The 20,642-nt window shown below is 39.7% G+C and overlaps 1 long non-coding RNA gene and 1 pseudogene across 4 annotated transcripts in view; both read left to right on the top strand.

The window, feature by feature from the left end:
- The window catches only part of LOC129045373 (uncharacterized), a 716,354-nt gene that overhangs the window by 185,760 nt on the left and 509,952 nt on the right, over positions 1-20,642 (top strand). The window lies entirely within an intron of this gene.
- On the top strand, positions 15,314-17,981 carry LOC123842320 (TRAF-type zinc finger domain-containing protein 1-like; annotated as a pseudogene). The gene has a single exon (XR_010409479.1). The product of XR_010409479.1 is annotated as a TRAF-type zinc finger domain-containing protein 1-like (transcript).

Raw genomic sequence — 20,642 nt, 5'->3', positions numbered from 1 at the left:
AAATCCAAGGAAACAATCTTTTTTTTTTTTAAAGATTTTATTTATTTATTTGACAGAGACAGAGACAGCGAGAGCAGGAACACAAGCAGGGGGAGTGGGAGAGGGAGAAGCAGGCTTCCTGCTGAGCCGGGAGCCCGATGTGGGACTCGATCCCAGGACCCTGGGATCATGACCTGAGCCGAAGGCAGTCGCTTAACCAACTGAGCCACCCAGGCGCCCCCCAAGGAAACAATCTTGAAAGTGGTGAGGGGGAAGAGATTTCTTACATACAGAGGGAGAAACATCAGAATAATGTCGGATCTGTCCACAGAGACCTGGCAAGCCAGAAAGGGCTGGCAAGACATATTCAGGGTACTAAATGAGAAGAACATGCAGCCAAGGATATTTTATCTGGCAAGGCAGTCAGAATGGATGGAGAGACAAGGAACTTTCAAGACCGGCAGAAACTGAAAGAATATGTGACCACCAAGCTGGCCCTGCAAGAAATATTAAGGGGGGGTTCTATAAAAGGAGAAAGAGCCCAAGAATGATATAGAACAGAAATTTACACAGTCTATAGAAACAAGGACATCACAGGCAACATGATGACAGTAAAATCATATCTTTCAATAATCACTCTCAATGTGAATGGCCTAGATGCTCCCATGAAATGGCACAGGGTTGCAGATTGGATAAAAAGACATGACGCAAAAAAAAAAAAAAAAAAAGACATGACGGATCCCAATGCTGTCTACGAAAGACTCATTTTGAACCTAAAGATACATCCAGACTAAAAGTGAAGTGATGACATGACAATGACAATGTCATGACGTTTTTCATGACAATGGACCACAAAAGAAAGCTGAGGTACCAATTCTCATATCAGACAAATTAGATTTTAAGCTAAAGACTGTAGTTAGAGATACAGAAGGATATGATATCATTCTTAAGGGTTTATCCAACAAGAGTATCTAACAATTGTAAATATCTATGCCCCTAACATGGGAGCAGCCAACTACATAAGCCAACTGTTAACCAAAATAAAGAGACATATTGAAAATAATACGTTAATTGTAGGAAACCTCAACACTCCACTCTCAGCAATAGATAGATCATCTAAGCAGAAAATCAACAAACAAGAGCTTTGAATGACACACTGGACCAGATGGACCTCATAGGTATATTCAGAACATTCCATCCTGAAACAACAGAATACTCATTCTTCTTGAACGCACATGGAACTTTCCCCAGAATAGACCACATACTGGGTCACAAATCAGGTCTCAACCGTTACCAAAAGATTGAGATTATTCCCTGCATATTCTCAGACCATAATGCTTTGAAACTGGAACTCAATCACAAGAAAAAATTTGGAAGAAATTCAAACACTTGGAAGCTAAAGACCATCCTGCTTAAGAATGTTTGGGTCAACCAGGAAATCAAAAAAGAACTTAAACAATTCATGGAAACCAATGAAAAGGAAAACACATCGGTCCAAAGCCTATAGGATACTACAAAGGCATTCCTAAGTGGAAAGTACATAGCCATCCAAGCCTCACTCAAAAAAATAGAAAAATCCCGAATATACAAATTAACTTTACACCTTAAAGAACTGGAGAAAGAACAACAAAGCCTAAAACACACATTAGAAGAGAAATAATTAAGATTAGAGCAGAGATCAATGAATTAGAAACCAGAAATACAGTAGAGCAGATCAATGAAACTAGAAGCTAGTTCTTTAAAAGAATTAATAAGATTGATAAACCATTGGTCAGACTTATCCAAAAGAAAAGAGAAAGGACCCAAATTAATAAAATTATAAATGAAAGGGGAGAGATCACAACTAACACCAAAGAAATAGAAACAATTATTAGAAATTATTATCAACAACTATATGCCAATAAGTTAAGCAACCTGGAAGAAATGGATGCCTTCCAGAAAACCTATAAAGTACCAAGACTGAAACAGGAAGAAATTGACAACCTGAATAGACCAAGAACCAGTAGCGAGATTGAAACAGTGATCAAAAACCTCCCAAAAAACAAGAGTCCAGGGCCTGATGGATTCCCTGGGGAATTCTACCAAACATTCAAAGAAGAAATAATACCTGTTCTCCTGAGGCTGTTTCAAAAAATAGAAACAGAAGGAAAACTTTGAAATTCATTCTATGAGGCCAGCATTACCTTGATCCCCAAACCAGACAAAGACCCCATCGAAAAGGAGAATTACAGACCAATATCCCTGATGCATATGGATGCCAAAATTCTCAAGAAGATCCTAGCTACTAGGATCCAGCAGTATATTAAAAGGATTATCCATCACGACCAGGTGGGATTTATCCCTGGGATGCAAAGGTCGTTCAACATTTGCAAATCAATCAGTGTGACAGAACACATTAAAAAGAGAAGAGACAAGAACCACATGGTCCTCTCCATGATGCAGAAAAAGCATTTGACAAAGTACAGCATCTTTTCCTAATTAAAACTCTTCAGTATAGGGATAAAGGGAACATTCCTCAATTTCATAAAAACCATCTATGATAAACCCACAGCGAATATCATTATCAATGTGGAAAAGCTGAGAGTCTTGGTGATCACAGCTTTGTAATATAGCTTGAAATCAAGCAACGTGATGCTGCCAGCTTTGATCAGGAACACGACAAGGATGCCTACTCTTGCCACTATTGTTCAACATGGTACTGGAAGTCCTAACAACAGCAATGAGACAGCAAAAAGAAATAAAAGGTATTCAAATTGGCAAGAAGCCAAACTCTCTCTCTTCGACATGATACTTTATGTGGAAAACCCAAAACACTCCATCCCCAAATTACTAGAACTCATACAGCAATTCAGTAATGTGGCAGGTTACAATATCCATGCACAGAAATCAGTTGCTTTCCTATACACTAACAATGTAACTGTAGAAAGAGAAATTAGGGAATCGATTTAATTTATAATAGCACCAAAAACCGTAAGATACCTTGGAATAAACCTAACCAAAGACGTAAAGGATCTATACTCTAGAAACTACAAAACGCTCATGAAAGAACTTGAAGAAGACACAAAAAGATGGAAAAACATTCCATGCTCATAGATTGGAAGAATAAGCATTGTTAAAATGTCTGTGCTGCCCAGAGCAATCTATACTTTCAACACCATCCTGATCAAAATACCAATGGCGGGGCGCCTGGGTGGCTCAGTCGGTTAAGCGACTGCCTTCGGCTCAGGTCATGATCCTGGAGTCCCGGGATCGAGCCCCGCATCGGGCTCCCTGCTCGGCGGGGAGTCTGTTTCTCCCTCTAACCCTCCTCCCTCTCGTGCTCTCTCTATCTCATTCTCTCTGTCTCAAATAAATAAATAAAATCTTTAAAAAAAAAAAAAAATACCAATGGCATTTTTCAAAGTGCTGGAAAAAAGCATCCTAAAATTTGTATGGAACCAGAAAAGTCCCCAAATCACCAAGGAAATGTTGAAAAAGAAAAACAAAGCTGGGGGCATCACATTGCCTGATTTCAAGCTATATTACAAAGCTGTGATCACCAAGACAGCATGGTACTGGCACAAAAACAGACATATATATCAATGGAACAGAATAGACAGCCCAAGATATGGACCCTCAACTCCATGGTCAACTAATCTTTGACAAAGAAGATAAAAATATCCAATGGAGGGGCATCTGGGTGGCTCATTCGGTTAAGCGGCTGCCTTCGGCTCAGGTCATGATCCCAGGATCCTGGGATTGAGTCCTGCATCAGGCTCCCTGCTCAGTGGAGAGCCTGCTTCTCCCTCTCCCTCTGCCCACCTCTCTGCCTACTTGTGCTCTCTATCTCTCTGTCAAATAAATAAATAAATAAAATCTTTAAAAATACATCCAATGGAAAAAAAAGACAGTTCTTTAATAAATGGTGCTGGGAAAATTAGACAGCTACGTACAGAAGAATGAAACTCGGCCATTCTCTTACACCATACACAAAGATAAACTCAAAATGGATGAAAGACCTCAATGTGAGACAGGAATCCATCAAAATCCTAGCAGAGAACATAGGCAGTAACCTCTTCGACATTGGCCACAGCAACTTCAAGACACGTCTCCAACGGCAAGGGAAACAAAATTGAAAATGAACTTTTGGGACTTCCATCAAGATAAAAAGCTTCTGCACAGCAAAGGAAACAGTCAACAAAACAAAGAGGAAACCCATGGAATGGGAGAAAATATTTGCAAATGACACTACAGATAAAGGGCTGGTATCCAAGATCTATAAAGAACTTCTCAAACTCAACACCCAAAAAACAAATAACCAAGTCAAAAAGTGGGCAGAAGATATGAAAAGACACTTCTCTGAAGAAGACATAACAAAGGGTAATAGACACATGAAAAAATATTCAACACGATTAGCCATCAGGGAAATTCAAATCAAAACCACATTGAAATACCACCTTACACCAGTTAGAATGGCAAAAATGAACAAGGCTAGAAACAACAAATGTTGGAGAGGTTGTGGAGAAAGGGGAACCCTCTTACACTGTTGGTGGGAATGCAAGTTGGTACAGCCACTTTGGAAAACAGTGTGAAGATTCCTCAAAAAGTTAAAAATAGAGCTACCCTATGACCCAGCAATTGCACTGCTGGGTATTTACCCCGAAGATACAGATGTAGTGAAAAGAAGGGCCACATGCACCTCAATGTTCATGGCAGCAAAGTCCACAATAACCAAACTGTGGAAGGAGCCAAGATGCCCTTCAACAGACAAATGGATAAAGATGTGGTCCATATATACAATGGAATATTGCTTAGCCATCAGAAAGGATGAATACCCACCATTTACATCAACATGGATAGAACCGGAGGAGATTATGCTAAGTGAAATTAGTCAAACAGAGAAAGACAATTATCATATGGTTTCACTTATTTGTGGAACATAAGCAATAACATGGAGGACATTAGGAGAAGGAAGGGAAAGAGGAAGGGGGGGAAGTCAGAGGGCGAGATGAACCATGAGAGACTATGGAGTCTGGAAAACAAACTGAGGGTTTTAGAGGGGAGGGGGGTAGGGGGATGGGTGAGCCCAGTGATGGGTATTAAGGAGGGCACCTATTGCATGGAGTGCTGGGTGTTATACACAAACAATGAATCATGGAACACTGAATCAAAAACTAATGATGTACTGTATGGTGACTAACATAACACAATAAAAAAATTATAAAAAAATAAAACTGACTAGAAAAGAAAGTGTAAATAGGCCTATAACAAATATAGAAATTAAATTAGTAATTTGAAATGTATCCGCAGAGGAAAGCCCAGACCTACATATCTTCATTGGTATATTGTTAAATATTTAAGGAAGAAATTAAATGAATCTTTGAGAAACTCTTCCAGAAAACAGAGAAAGAGGAACCATTTCCCAGCTCATTCTACAAAGTCAATATTACTCTGATTCCAAATCCAAAGATGTTACAAGGAAACTATAAACTGATATCCTTCATAAATATGGATTAAACAATCCCCAATAAAATACTAGCAAACCTTATCCAGAGACCTATAAAAAAGATTATACCCATGATCAAGTGGAATTTATCCTAAAAGTGCAAGATTTGCTTAACATGTGAAAATGAATGAATGTAACACATCATCTTAATAGAATAAAGGAAAAGAAGCACATGTTCATCTCGATAGTTGTAAAACAGGGCATTTGACAAATCAAAGACTTCTTTATAATTAAAACCCTTAAACTAGGAATAAAAGGACAGGTCCTCAACCTGATAAACTGCATCTGTATAAAGAAACCTCACAGCCAAAATCATACTTGATGGTAAAAGATGGAGTGCTTTCTTCCCTAACTTTGGGAATAAGGCAAGGATGACTTATTCAACATTGTACTGGGCGTTTTAGCCCGAGCAATAGAAGAGAGAGAGAGAGAGAGAGAGAGAGAGAGAGAGAGAGAAAGAAAGAAAGAAAGAAAGAAAAAGAAAAGAAAGAAAGAAAGAAAGAGAAAGAAAGAAAGAAGGAAGGAAGAAAAAGAAAGAAGGAAGAAAAAGGAAGGGAGGGAGGGAGGAAGGAAGCAAGGAGGAAGAGGGAAGGAAGAAGGAATGAAAGGGAAGGAAAGAAAGAAAAGGAGGAAAGAATGGAGATAAGGAGGCAGGGAGGTAGCGAAGGAAAGGAAGGAAGAATGGAAGCAAGGGAGGGAGAAAAGAAAAGGGAGAGGAAGAAAGAAGAAACAGTGGAGAGATGGAGGGAGGGAGAGAGTGAGAGAGAAGAGAGGAGAAAGGGAAGAAAGGAATAATAAAAGATAGCCAAACTAAAAGGAAGAAATAAGAAATAAATTTTCTGTATTTGCAAAAGACATGAAATCTTAAGGAATTCACACACTCAAAAGCACTAGAACTAATAAATGTTCAGTGTTTTGGAACACAAGACCAATATACAAGGAACTATTGTATTGCCTTAAATTAATCTGTAGATTCAAAATGACCTGTATCAAAATCTCAAGAGGCATTTTTTTTTTTGCAGAAATTTGACATGCTGATCTTAAAATTTATATGGAAATGCAAAGGATGTAAAATAGCCACAACAATTTTGAAACTAAAGAACAAAGTAAATGTAGGACTTACACCTCTTGCTTTCAAAATTTGTTATAAGGGTACAATAATCAAGACAGTGTGGCACTGGCCTAAGTATAGACATATAGATCAACAGGACAGAATTGAGAGTCAAAAAACAAACCCTTATATTTATGGTCAATTGATTTTGGGTAAAGGTACCAAGCCAACTCAATGGGGGAGAAGACTGTCTTTTTAAGAAAGATTGGTAAGACCATTGGATATCCATATACACAAAAATTAATTTAAAAAGGACTTGGTCCTAAGTGTAAAAGCCAAATTTATAAATCTTTTAGGAGAAAATATTTGTGACTTTCTGTCAAGCAAATAGCATAGGTACAATACCAAAATGACCAATAAAACAATAAACTGATAAATTAGACTTTACGGGGCACCTGGGTGGCTCAGTCGTTAAGCGTCTGCCTTCGGCTCAGGTCATGATCCCAGGGTCCTGGGATTGAGCCCCGCATGCGGCTCCCTGCTCGGCGGGAGGCCTGCTTCTCCCTCTCCCACTCCCCCTGCTTGTGTTGCCTCTCTTGCTGTCTCTCTGTCAAATAAATAAATAAAATATTTTTTAAAAATTAGACTTTACAAACATTAAAAACTTTTGCACTTCAGAAGGCAGTAAGAAAATAAAGACAAACCACAAATTGGAGAAATATTTTCAAATCACTTATCTTATAAAGCATTTGTACCCAGAATATATAAGAAATCTTAAAACTCAGTAATAAAATACAGCAACTCAATTAAAACAAAAGAGTAGAATAACTCATTAAAGAAGATACACAAATGTCTAATAAACATGAAAAAGATACTCAACATTATTAGCCATTAGGGAAATGCAAACTGTAACCAAAATGAGGTATTTCTTTACCCTGGCAAACATTAATCCTTTTACTATCTCCATAGTTTGCCTTTTCCAGAATGCCATATAATTGGAATCACACACAATGTAGCCTTTTCAGATTGCATTTTTTCCCTACATAATATACATTTAAGGTTTCTCTGTATCTTTTCATGGCTTGATAGCTCATTTTTTTTTAGCAATGAGTAATTTTCCATTGTCTGGATGTGCCACTGTTTATTTGCTCACCTGCTAAATTACATCTCTGTTGCCTTCTAGTTTGGGTAATTATGAATAAAGCTGCTATAAACATTTGTGTGCAGGTTTTTGTGTAGACCTAAGTTTTTAGCTCATTTGGGTGAATGCCAAAGAGCCAATTGTTGGCTTGTATGAACAGTTTTTTTTAAAAATTCTAATTCCAGTAAACATACAGTATTATATTAGTTTCAGGTGTATAATAGTGATTCAGCATTTCTATACATTATGCAGTGCTCATCATGATAATTGTACTCTTAATTCCCTTCACCTATTTCACCCATCCCCCCCCACCCGCCTCTGGTAACCATCAGTTTGTTCTCTATAGTTAAGAGTCTGTTTTTTGGTTTGTCTCTTTTTTCCTTTGTTCATTTGTTTTGTTTCTTAAATTCCACATGACTGAAATCACATGGTATTTGTCTTTCTTTGACTGACTTATTTCACTTAACATTATATCCTCTAGATCCATCCATGTTGTTGCAAATGGCAAGATGTGTATGTGTATGTGTAATGTATATGTGCATTTAATATAATCAGGGCTTATACAGTGTATGCTGTTCTGCCTCATCTTTTTACTTAATTTATCTCACACAACTTTTACCTCACTACAAAGAGCTCCACTTCATTTTTAAGTGTTCAACAATAGCGGGATGAGTGCAAAAAGAGATAATGGCTTCATTTGAAGTTTGAATAGCCAAAGTCAGAAATTGTTAAGGGGGTCTTATTTATTTGTTTTTGTTTGTTTGTTTGTCTAATTTTTCTATTTTCCCTGCTAGAATTGGAGTTCCAGGAGGCTGCCGGGAGCTTTGCTATTTTGTTTAACGTTCTATCTCTAGCATCTAAAATGATAAAAACCACAGCACCTAACACTTATTGAATGCTTACATTTTGTGTTTCATGCATTTTCTCTCGTTAAATGCATAAAACAACTCTATGAAGTATATACTATCAGCATCACCATTTTATAGATTAGTAGGCTGAGACACAGAAAAGTTGGGTTACTTGTCCCAAACCACACACTGTTAAGAGGTAGAGCCATGATTTGAGCCCAGACAGTCTGATTAGTCCTCTTTTTAACCACTGGGCTAGACACTGAGCCAAAGGGTGCAAGGTCAAGAAGAGACATGCCTGGATCCAAAGAAGAAAAGTCTATATCACCGTCAGATCTTGAACTTTTGGCTAGATGCAGAAACAGGACACAGCTTTGGATTGTTGCCCTTGTGGGAGGAATGAGTGCTTTTCTTTTCTGTGTGTATGTATAGGTGCATGTGGGATGATTGTATTATAACAGGTGTGTGTCGTCTGGCATAGAGTGCAGTCAACTTCTGTGGTTTTTACCTGCACAGCACACCTTCCTCTCTTCTTTTGGTAGAGGCCTCCCTTTTGCTTCGAAGATTCTTCCTCCCCACTCCAACTAAAGCAAGCTGTCCTTCTCGCTTATGTGGGCCCATCAGAGCACTTCCCTGGGATTCTAATATACTAGAGTAGAAAAGAGAAGCCCTCTCTTTCTTCTCCTGCATTAAGTGTATTGGGATTGGCACATCAACCTAGAATTCCATAAAGACAGCAAAGGTTTTTTCAAGATTGACTGAACTCAGGTTATGGAATAAAATTAGGTGCAATTCATAATAGAATTAATTTAAGCAAAACTTTTATGCATTACACTACAGTAATTATGCTGGCTTTAATTTCTGGCATAATTTAAAGCACTAGGAAAAACAGGTAATGAAGTATGATCAGTCTTCTAGTTCTGGAGGGATTCCTTTTCTTGCACTAACTTCCACTGGTCTATGAGTTCTACAGTGTTTTTATGTCTCATTAGTCTATGCTGGGGCCAGCTATTTCCTTTCTTTTTTTTTTTTAAAGATTTTATTTATTTATTTGAGAGAGAATGAGATAGAGAGAGAGCACATGAGAGGGGGGAGGGTCAGAGGGAGAAGCAGACTCCCCGCCGAGCAGAGAGCCCGATGCGGGACTCGATCCCGGGACTCCAGGATCATGACCTGAGCCGAAGGCAGTCGCTTAACCAACTGAGCCACCCAGGCGCCCCAGCTATTTCCTTTCATTAGAGCACTTCATCCTCGTAGTAGGCTGAAATATGGCTCCCAAAGATAGCAGGTTCTAATCTCTGGAACCTGTTAAATATTACCTTATCTGGAAAAAAGGCCTTTGCAGATGTGATTAAGAATCAAGATAGAGCGATTATCCAGGTTTATCCATGTGGGGCCTATATGCCATCATAGGTATCTTTATAAGAGGGAGGGAGAGGAAGTTTTATACACACAGAGAAGGAAGGCAATGTGAAGACAGAGCAGAGCAAGATTCACAACACTGGCCTTAGAAGATCAGAGTGATGTAGTCACAAGTCAAGAAATGCTGGCAGCCACAAGAAGCTGGAAGAAGTAAGGAATGGATTTTTCACCAGAATCTCTGGAGGGAATGCAGCCATGCCAATGCCTTGTTTTTGGTCCAGTGATACTGATTTCAGACTTCTGACCTCCAGAATTGCAGGGAATAAATTGCTATTGTTAAGCCACCAAGTTTGTGGTAATTTATGACAGCAGCCACAGGAAACTTGCTATTGTTAAGCCACAAGTTTGTGGTAATTTATGACAGCAGCCACATAGAATACTATTTCCTATTTATCTCAAATTTCTTTGAATTCAAAATTTTATCAGTAGTATTACCAAGGTGGCTTTCATTTTCTCTAAAAATGTTTTGCAAAATGTTGGCTGCCTGCTCTATTTGTTGACTCACATGGTAGTGCATGTCTTTCCTTCTTTTTCACCTTCTCTCTTTCCTTCTTTCCCTCTCTCTTATCCAAGTACTCTTTGTTCTGGACACCTGATGTTTTATTTTGGTTTATTTCTGTGTTGTCTATCCTTCTGAGACAATCAGAAGAGTGCTGTTTTTGTCCTTTTGGTAAAAAAAAAAATAACCTTGTTATTGGGTCCAAACCAATATAGATTTCGCCAATAAGAAAAGTGAGCATCCCCCATTTTTGCAAAGTCCTGACAGGTCCTGTTTCATCACTTTATGCTTATTACCATATAAGGTACACTTTCTTCTTGGAATGTCTTAAAATATTTTTATATAGTTAGAAATGTCAAAAGAAAATTCAGAGAGCTTTACTTGATATGAATATTTTATAGAGTGAGAAGCTAACTGCGAACAGGGAGATTTCAAACAGAAAGTGGTTAGAGCAGAGCTTTCAGTAGTTACTGTTCAGTTGATGAAGCAGGAAGGAGTAAGTACATTGTTTTCTCTTGTGATTGGTTACTAGAAACTCACTCCTTTTCATTGCATAATGCATATGCTTATAGTTGATTATCTAGGAAACTAAGGTCGAAGGCTTAAGTTTTGTTTCAGGTCAGAGTCAGCATTTCAGGTAAGTCAGGACAGTTTTAAGTTTTGGTTATGTGACTATGAGTGTTTGGTCTAGTGGTATTCAAACAGAATATTTTGGTTTTTCTTTAATAGAAATAAATGTCAGCATCTAGGATCACAGTACCTAGGATTAAATCTCAGCTTTTACTTTTCTTAATTGTGTGACATTTGTAAATTCAAATGCTTACTCTAATTGTTTAAGCCTTGGAATTTCTCATCTGTAAAGTGGGGTAGCAGTAAGGTGGTTACAAGGATTAAAGGAGTTAGTATATGGCAAGCACTTAGAACAGTGTCTGGCACATAGCAAATGCTTGACAAATGCTGCTCTTACCATCATTGTCATCATCACCATTACCGTCATCGAGATCATTGTCCGTGTTAGTGTGAGGACTGTGCCGCCTCACCTGTGTATCAGAACAGGGTCACTTTCCATCTTCTGGCTTGCCATCTCTTTAACCTGGTTTTCCTATTGTAAGTGGCAAGCCTTAGGCAGGACATGTGTTTTTCTATTTATACTTGACCAGGAGGAATTAATAAAAGGCTTTCAGTTTGAGGTGTGACTCATTTTTATGAGCTATATTGTCTGCCAAAAGCAATAACTTGGTTGAATTACTTTAAATAATATTTTAATTTCTCAGTTTTGTTTTGCAGTATAGATGTTCAGACAAGATTTTCATATATATATACAAAATTTTTAACCACTTTTGAAATTGAGGAATGACTACAGTTTTGTTATAGTCATTCACTCATTCATTCATTCAGTATGTGTGTGTGTGTGTGTGTATATATATATATATATATATGTATGTATGTATATAAAAGGACAGGCTCCTTTTTAAAATATATAATACAAACAGTGAAATTACTCCAGTTTGTTATTAATGGAGTACCAGTAATGGAGCTTTATATTTTTCTAACATCTTAGTCAATATTTAAATGTGTTCAAGGTATACAACATTAAATAGGTTTGCTTAAGAACTGAAGTTGAGCAGAACTTCAGAGCATCTGTGAGCTTGCTTATTTTTCTGTATTATTACCATTAGTAGGCATTTCTTTTTTATTTAAAAAATTTTTGACTGAAGTATAGTTCACATAAGGTGTTACATTAGTTTCAGGTGTACAGTATAATGATTTGACAATTCTACATCACCAAGTATACATAAGTGTAGTTAACCATCTGTCACCATACATGTTATTACAATCCTACTGACTATATTCCCAATGCTATATTTTTCATCCTTATGACTTATTTATTTTATAAGTTTGTACTTCTTAATCCCCTTCACCTATTTCACCCAACCCCATCTCTTCTCCCGTTAGGCAGCCACCAGTTTGTTCTCTGTATTTATGAGTCTTGCTTCTGTTTTGGTTTGTTGGTTTGTTTGTTCATTTGTTTTACTTTTTATTTTATTTTATTTTTTAAAGATTTTATTTATTTATTTGACAGAGAGAGACAGCGAGAGAGGGAACACAAGCAGGGGGAGCAGTAGAGGGAGAAGCAGGCTTCCCACCAAGCAGGGAGCCCAATGTGGGGCTCCATCCACCCTGGATTGATCACCCAGGTGCCCCTTGTTTTACTTTTTAGATTACACATATAAGTGAAATAATATGGTATTTTTCTTTCTCTGTGTGACTTATTTCACTTAGCATACTGCTCTCTAGGTCCATCCATATTGTTGCAAATGGTGAGATCTCATTCCTTTTTACAGCTGAGTAATATTCCATTCCACATCTTTATCCATTCATCTATCGATGGGACACTTAAGCTGCTTATATATCTTGGCTATTGTAAATAATACTGCAGTAAACATAAGGGTGCATATATATTTTCAAATTAGTGTTTTTGTTTTCCTTGGGTAGATACTCAGTAGTGGAATTACTGGGTCATATGGTATTTCTATTTTTAAGTTTTTTAAGGAATCTTCATCTTAATTGGCATTTTTTAAGCTTTTTTTTTTTAAAGATTTTATTTATTTATCTGACAGAGAGAGCATAAGCAGAGGGAGCAGCAGGCAGAGGGAGAAGCAAACTCCCTGCTGAGCTCAGAGCCCAATGTGGGGCTCAATCCCAGGATCCTGGGATCATGACTGAGCCGAAGACAAAACTTAACTGACTGAGCCCCCCAGGCACCCCCTTTTTTTTAAAGTTTTTATTTACATTCCAGTTAGTTAACATACAGTGTAACATAAGTTTCAGGTGTACAATCCAGTGATTCAGCACTTCCATACAGCCAGAGATCTAAGTGAAACACATGGAAGTAACATGACTGATGGAGAATTTAAAGCAGCAATCATAAGGATACTCACTGGGTTTGAGAAAAGAATAGAAGACATCAGTGAGACCCTTACCACAGAGATAAAAGAGCTTAAAAAGGCATTTCTTATTTAATATCCATCCATGAAACTGTGGCAGGCTAACTTTTCTTGCATGTAGGCCCTTTACATTTCTTTTTTTTTTTTAAGATTTTATTTATTTGAGAGAGAATGAGATAGAGAGAGAATGAGATAGAGAGCATGAGATGGGGGAGGGTCATAGGGAGAAGCAGACTCCCTGCTGAGCAGGGAGCCCGATGCGGGACTCGATCCTGAGACTCCAGGATCATGATCTGAGCTGAAGGCAGTTGCTTAACCAACTGAGCCACCCAGGCGCCCCGGCCCTTTACATTTCTTGACAGACATCTAGATAAACTGAAATAATGCTCATGTTCTCTTTATAACCTTCAACCTAAACAGTAGTTCAGTTTCTATCTGAACACTTTAAGTATTAGAGATCAACCCCTAAATGACCTCATTCCATTTCTGGACCATGTTAATATTAGAAACATTTTTAAGGTTGATAAAATTTTTTCTGTAGTTTTTATTCATTAATTTCTGTTTGACCTAAAGAGGGACATAGGCCAAATCTATTGCCCTTCTCCATGAGAGAATGTATGCATCTGCATCTACACCCACATCTAGATCAGCATCTAGCTCCACATTTGTCTCCATGCCTGCCTCACAGTCTATGTCTATGTCTGTGTAGCTACATCTCTGTGTTTGTAGAGTCCTCTGGGAATTCCTCTAGACCAAGTTAAATATCTCTACTTCCTTTACTGTTCCTAGTTTAAATGGTTTGGGCCTCTTTTCTTTTTCTTTTTTCTTTTTTTTTTAAGATTTTATTTATTTATTTGAGAGAAAGAGAGAAAGAGTGTGCACAAGCAGGGGGAGGGGCAGGTAGAGGTAGAGGGAGAAGCAGATTCCCTGCTGAGCAAATAGTCCAACTCGGGGCTTGATCCCAGAACCCTGAGATCATTACCTGAGCCAAAGGCAGATGCTTAACTGACTGAACCACCCAGGCTCCCCTGCACCTCTTTTCTTAAGACATTTCATTTTGTCTATCTTCTCTGTGTGGCATTAAATTAAATGTGAAGCAAAATTTTCCTTTTCTGAAAGGAAAGCCTTTTTTCCTCATGCTAACAAGCCTCAGGGGAAACAGTTGTTCATTTTTGGATGTCCTCTGCTGGACAGACAGCATTGCCTTTAGTAAATTCTGGGGCTATTAGCTTCCGAAGTCCTACCACCTCAGGTGCATTAGGTTCATGACTGCCATTCTTAGAATTTAGAACTCCATCTCTACTCTCAATTTAGGGAATCGGACCTTATGTGAATGAGGCCACTTTTCCTCCTCAACCATGGAATTCCACAGACTTTGTGTTTTCCCTTCTGAAACACTCTAGCATGATATCTATAGGCCTAGGATTTTTATTTTTTATTTTTAAATTTTATTTTATTATGTTATGTTAGTCACCATTCATTACATCATTAGTTTTTGATGTAGTGTTCCATGATTCATTGTGTGTGTATAACACCCAGTGCTCCATTCAGTACATGCCCTCCTTAATACCCATCACCGGGCTAACCCATCCCCCCACCCCCCTCCCCTCTAAAACCCTCAGTTTGTTTCTCAGAGTCCATAGTCTCTCATGGTTCATCTCTCCCTCTAATTCCCCCCCTTCATTTTTCCCTTCCTGCTATCTTCTTTTTTTTTTTTAAACACATAATGTATTATTTGTTTCAGAGGTACAGGTCTGTGATTCAACAGTCTTACACAATTCACAGCACTCACCATAGCACATACCCTCCCCAATGTCTATCACCCAGCCACCCCATCCCTCCCACCCCCCACCACTTCAGCAACCCTCAGTTTGTTTCCTGAGATTAAGAATTCCTCATATCAGGGTGTTCAGTGTAGGGGCTGACTGAGGAGGCTCTGTGTCTGCAGCTAGCGGGTCAGCTGCAGGTCCTTGCTGTCGTCCCGGTTTTCAGGAAGAACTAAAGATGGCTGAATTTCTAGATGACCAGGACACTCAACTGTGTGACAGTTGCAAAAAAGAAATTCCTGTGTTTAATTTTACCATCCATGAGATCCACTGCCAAAGGAACATTGGTATGTGTCCTATCCGCAAGGAACCATTTCCCAAATCTGACATGGAGAGTCACATGGCTACAGAACATTGTCAGGTGACCTGCAAATGTAATAAGAAGTTGGAGAAGAGGCAGTTAAAGAAGCATGAGGAGACTGAGTGTCCTCTACGGCTCGCCCTTTGCCAGCACTGTGATTTGGAGCTTTCTGTTCTCAAACTGAAGGACCATGAAGATTACTGTGGTGCCTGGACGGAGTTATGTGGCAATTGTGGGTGCAATGTCCTGATGAAAGATCTGAAGACTCATTCTGAAGTTTGTGGAAGAGATGGGGAGGAAAAGAGAGATGAGGTTGCCATGCCTCCTAATGCATATGATGAGTCCTGGGGTCAAGATGGCGTCTGGATTGCATCCCAGCTCCTCAGGCAAATTGAGGCTCTGGACCCACCTATGAGGCTACCCCAAAGACCCCTGAGAGCCTTTGAATCAGATCCTTTCCATAGTAGAACTACCAACCAAAGGAACATGACAGCCCAGTTTCCAATTCAGAGTAATCTATTGGAAGAACAAGAAAGGCAGGAAAGGAATAGAACCTGATAGCCCCCAAAAGAGGGTGGTGAAGACAGTGCAAATTTGGACTTCATGTTGGCCCTAAGTCTGCAAAATGAAGGGCAGGCCTGCAGTGTGGCAGAGCAGGACTTCTGGAGGGCTGTATGTGGTATAGACCAGTCCCTTGAAGGTTCCAATGCTCTGAATGACATGAACGGTACAGCTGACCGAACCATGTTGCCTTGTGAATTTTGTGAGGAGCTCTACCCAGAGGAAGTGCTGATAGACCATCAGACAATCTGTAATCCTTCCTGTGCCTTACCTTCACTCAGTATGGGCAGTACTTCCCCCAAAGGGGTGGAGGACCCTGTCATCTTCCAAAAGTTTTTGCAGCAGGCTGCAAGTAACCAGTTAGACTCTTTGATGGGCCTGAGCAATTCACCCCCCATGGAGGATGACATCATCATCCCATGTGAATTCTGTGGGGTACAGCTGGAGGAGGAGGTGCTGTTCCATCACCAGGACCAGTGTGACAAACGCCCAGCCACAGCAAACAACATGTGACAGAGGGGATTCCTAGACAGGATTTCCAGCCTCCAGAGACCTCACCAGAGCTGCCCAAGAGGCGTGTCAGACACCAGGGAGACTTGTCTTCTGGTTATATGGATGATATCAAGCAGGAAACGGCTAAAGGACCCACCTACCCTCTTCCCCCCGACCCAGGAGACCCATTAACAATATGACAGCAACTTGTAACCGATTGTCAACATCCACATCAGGCCCCAGACCTGGGTGCCAGCCTAGCCCTCCTCGCGTGTTGAAGCTCAAAAACTTAGACAGCCAGGATGGCCGGGCACGCAATCAAAACAGCCATAACACAGCCATGGCCACTGGACACGTTCCAGTGATTCACCCAGTGTGAAATCTCTACCCAGAAAATCTTGTACCCACCTTCCCCCATGGGCCTTCAGGGAGGTACAGAGTAAGTGGTAGGAGTGAAGGTGGCAGGAACTCACGGGTCACCTCCACAGCTGCCAACTACCGAAACAGAACTGCAAAGGCAAAACCCCCCAAGCAACAGGGAGCTGGGGATGCAGAGGAGGAAGAGGAGGAGGAGTAATGGTGTTACAGAGAACCTGCGCAGTGGTTCCATCTTTTCTGCACAGCAGCACTTGCTGCGGTTCAGGCCCCATCTCCCGGGCTCTGTGGGCAGGGGAGATTTTACAGATTTTAACTTTTTGTAGGTTATAGCCATTTTGTGTCTTTTGAGATTGTGCTGTGGGAGTTTGAGGGTTTGGGGGAGGGTTAGCAGGGAGGCTGTTGAGAAATGTTTCATCTTTAGCTACTGCCTTTTCGCTGCACAGAAATACAAGTTATGGCCTCTCAGCCCACCAGGGCTCCATCTTTTGACATACTATTGCCACTGCTTCTTGGTGCTGTGTAGTCCTGGTGGAGAGATGAGAGAGGGTTCTGGAAACCTGATACTCATCAGTGAAGTGATTCTCTTCTCTGCTGGGGCCTCACTTTGGGAACTTTTAGGTACCCTCTCCTGTGTACTGTCCCTCCCCACTCCAGAATTTGGGCCTCTTGTGTGTATGGAGGCACTCTGGTGAAGTGTGTTCAGGCCAGTTGCAATATATGTTAGGAACAAGGCTTCGGAGATGAGTTGAGCTAGAGGTGAGTGCACTAGAGGCTTTGTTTAAATCTGCTTCTTTGGCATTTGGTGTAACTGCCTTCTGTTTCTGGTGGGGAGCATGGCTCCTTTGTCTTTACTGTCTTCTGATGGAGAAGGCTGGGGGCTCCCTGTTGCCACCAGAGCCATGCTGAGCTCTGCCTGGATCAGGACTGAGGCCTAAGCTCCATGGCTTGCCCTGAAAACCAAGTATCAGAGCCCCCATCCCCTCTTTTTATTTTACTACTACTACTACTATTATTATTATTAACATACTTGTAATAGAAATAAAGTTTGTACTTGGAGTTCAAAAAAAAAAAGAATTCCTCGTATCAGTGAGATCATATGATACTTGTTTTTCTCTGAATGACTTATTTCACTTAGCATAATACCCTCAAGTTCCATCCACGTCATTGCAAATGGCAAGATTTTGTTTTATTTTGTTTTGGGTTTTTTTGATGGCTGTGTAATATTCCATTGTATTCCATTGTGTGTGTGTGTGTGTGTGTGTGTGTGTGTGTGTATACCACATCTTCTTTATCCATTCATCTGTTGATGGCCATCTTGGCTCTTTCCATAGTTTGGCTCTTGTGGACATTGCTGCTATAAACATTGGGGTGCACATACCCCTTTGGATCACTACATTTGTATATTTGGGGTAAATACCCAGTAGTGCAATTGCTGGGTCATAGTGTAGCTCTATTTTCAACTTTTTGAGGATCTCCATACTATTTTCCAGAGTGGCTGCACCAGCTTGCGTTCCCACCAACAGTGTAGGAGGGTTCCCCTTTCTTCACATCCTCACCAACATCTGTCATTTCCTGACTTGTTAATTTTACAGGCCTAGGATTTTTAAAACAAAGGCCTGTTTAGGGTTGGCTTGGGGGTGGCCAGTCCCATCTGTCTCTTTTCTTTTTCACCAGAAAAGACTCTTAACTCCCCCTCAGACCAAGGCAAATCCATATTTGAAAGACATAAAGGCTTAGCTGGTAATCCATTTATTCAACAAATACTTTTTCAGTGCTGACTCTCCCTCTGTCAGGTACTAATGTAGGTGCTTGGTAACCAAAGCAGACAGTATTTCTGCCTTCATGCAGCCTATATTCTGGTTGAGGAAACAGATGCTAAATAATAAACATACAATTAAGGATTATATAATAGTTAAAAGTGATATGTGCTATAGAAAAAGGAAATAAAATAAGATACTCTCCTGTGGGGAATGGGGAGTCTCATTTTTAATCCCAAGTTAAAATAAGAAATTGTTTTATTAATTCTTTGCATAAATATTTATATAAATTTATATAAACACATATTCATATAATTATTTATAGTTATGTAAATAAGATTATTTATTTTTCACATTTTTAATTTTATTATGTTAATCACCATACATTACATCATTAGTTTTTGATGTAGTGTTCCATGATTCATTGTTTGCGTATAACACCCAGTGCTCCATTCAGTATGTGCCCTCTTTAATACCTATCACCAGGCTAACCCATCCCCCCACTCCCCTCCACTCTCGAACCCTCAGTTTGTTTCTCAGAGTCCATAGTCTCTCATGGTTCGTCTCCCCCTCCGATTCCCCCCTTCATTTTTCCCTTCCTGCTATCTTCTTCTCTATTTTTTTTTTAACATATAATGTATTATTTGTTTCAGAGGTACAGGTCTGTGATTCAACAGTCTTACATAATTCACTGCGCTCATCATAGCACATACCCTCCCCAATGTCTATCACCCAGCCACCCCATCCCTCCCACCCCCCACCACTTCAGCAACCCTCAGTTTGTTTCCTGAGATTAAGAATTCCTCATATCAGTAAGATCATATGATACATGTCTTTCTTTGATTGACTTATTTCACTCAGCATAATACCCTCCAGTTCCATCCACATTGTTGCAAATGGCAAGATTTCATTTCTTTTGATGGCTGCATAATATTCCATTGTGTGTGTGTGTGTGTGTGTGTGTATATATATATGTGTGTATATATATATGTGTGTATATATATATATATATATACCACATCTTCTTTATCCATTCATCTGTTGATGGACATCTTGGCTCTTTCCATAATTTGGCTATTGTGGACATTGCTGCTATACACATCGGGGTGCATGTACCCCTTCGGATCCCTACATTTGTATCTTTGGGGTAAATACCCAGTAGTGCAATTGCTGGGTCATAGGGTAGCTCTATTTTCAACTTTTTGAGGAACCTCCATATGTTTTCCAGAGTGGCTGCACCAGCTTGCATTCCCACCAACAGTGTAGGAGGGTTCCCCTTTCTCCGCATCCCCTCCAACATCTGTTGTTTCCTGACTTGTTAATTTTAGCCATTCTGACTGGTGTGAGGTGGTATCTCATTGAGGTTTGATTTGGATTTCCCTGATGCCGAGTGATGTTGAGCACTTTTTCATGTGTCTGTTGGCCATTTGGATATCTTCTTTGGAAAAATGTCTGTTCATGTCTTCTGCCTACTTCTTGATTGGATCATTTGTTCTTTGGGTGTTGAGTTTGAGAAGTTCTTTATAGATTTTGGTTACTAGCCCTTTATCTGATATGTCATTTGCAAATATCTTCTCCCATTCTGTCAGTTGTCTTTTGGTTTTGTGGACTGTTTCTTTTGCTGTCAAAAGCTTTTTATCTTGATGAAATCCCAATAGTTCATTTTTGCCCTTGCTTCCCTTGCCTTTGGCAATGTTTCTAGGAAGTAGTTGCTGTGGCTGAGGTCGAAGAGGTTGCTGCCTGTGTGCTCCTTTAGGATTTTGATGGACTCCTGTCTCACATTTAGGTCTTTCAACCATTTTGAGTCTATTTTTGTGTGTGGTGTAAAAAAATGGTCCAGTTTCATTTTTCTGCATGTGGCTGTCCAAGTTTCCCAACACCATTTGTTGAAGAGACTGTTTTCCATTGGACATTCTTTCCTGCTTTGTCGAAGATTAGTTGACCATAGAGTTGA

This window comes from Mirounga angustirostris, unplaced genomic scaffold, assembly GCF_029215605.1.
Source record: "Mirounga angustirostris isolate CCGP_5_RB_7025 unplaced genomic scaffold, mMirAng1.0.hap1 SCAF_1, whole genome shotgun sequence".
NCBI classification, from domain to species: Eukaryota; Metazoa; Chordata; class Mammalia; order Carnivora; family Phocidae; genus Mirounga; species Mirounga angustirostris.
Note: the sequence above shows the minus strand (reverse complement) of the source record. Positions and strands in the feature narration are given on the sequence as shown.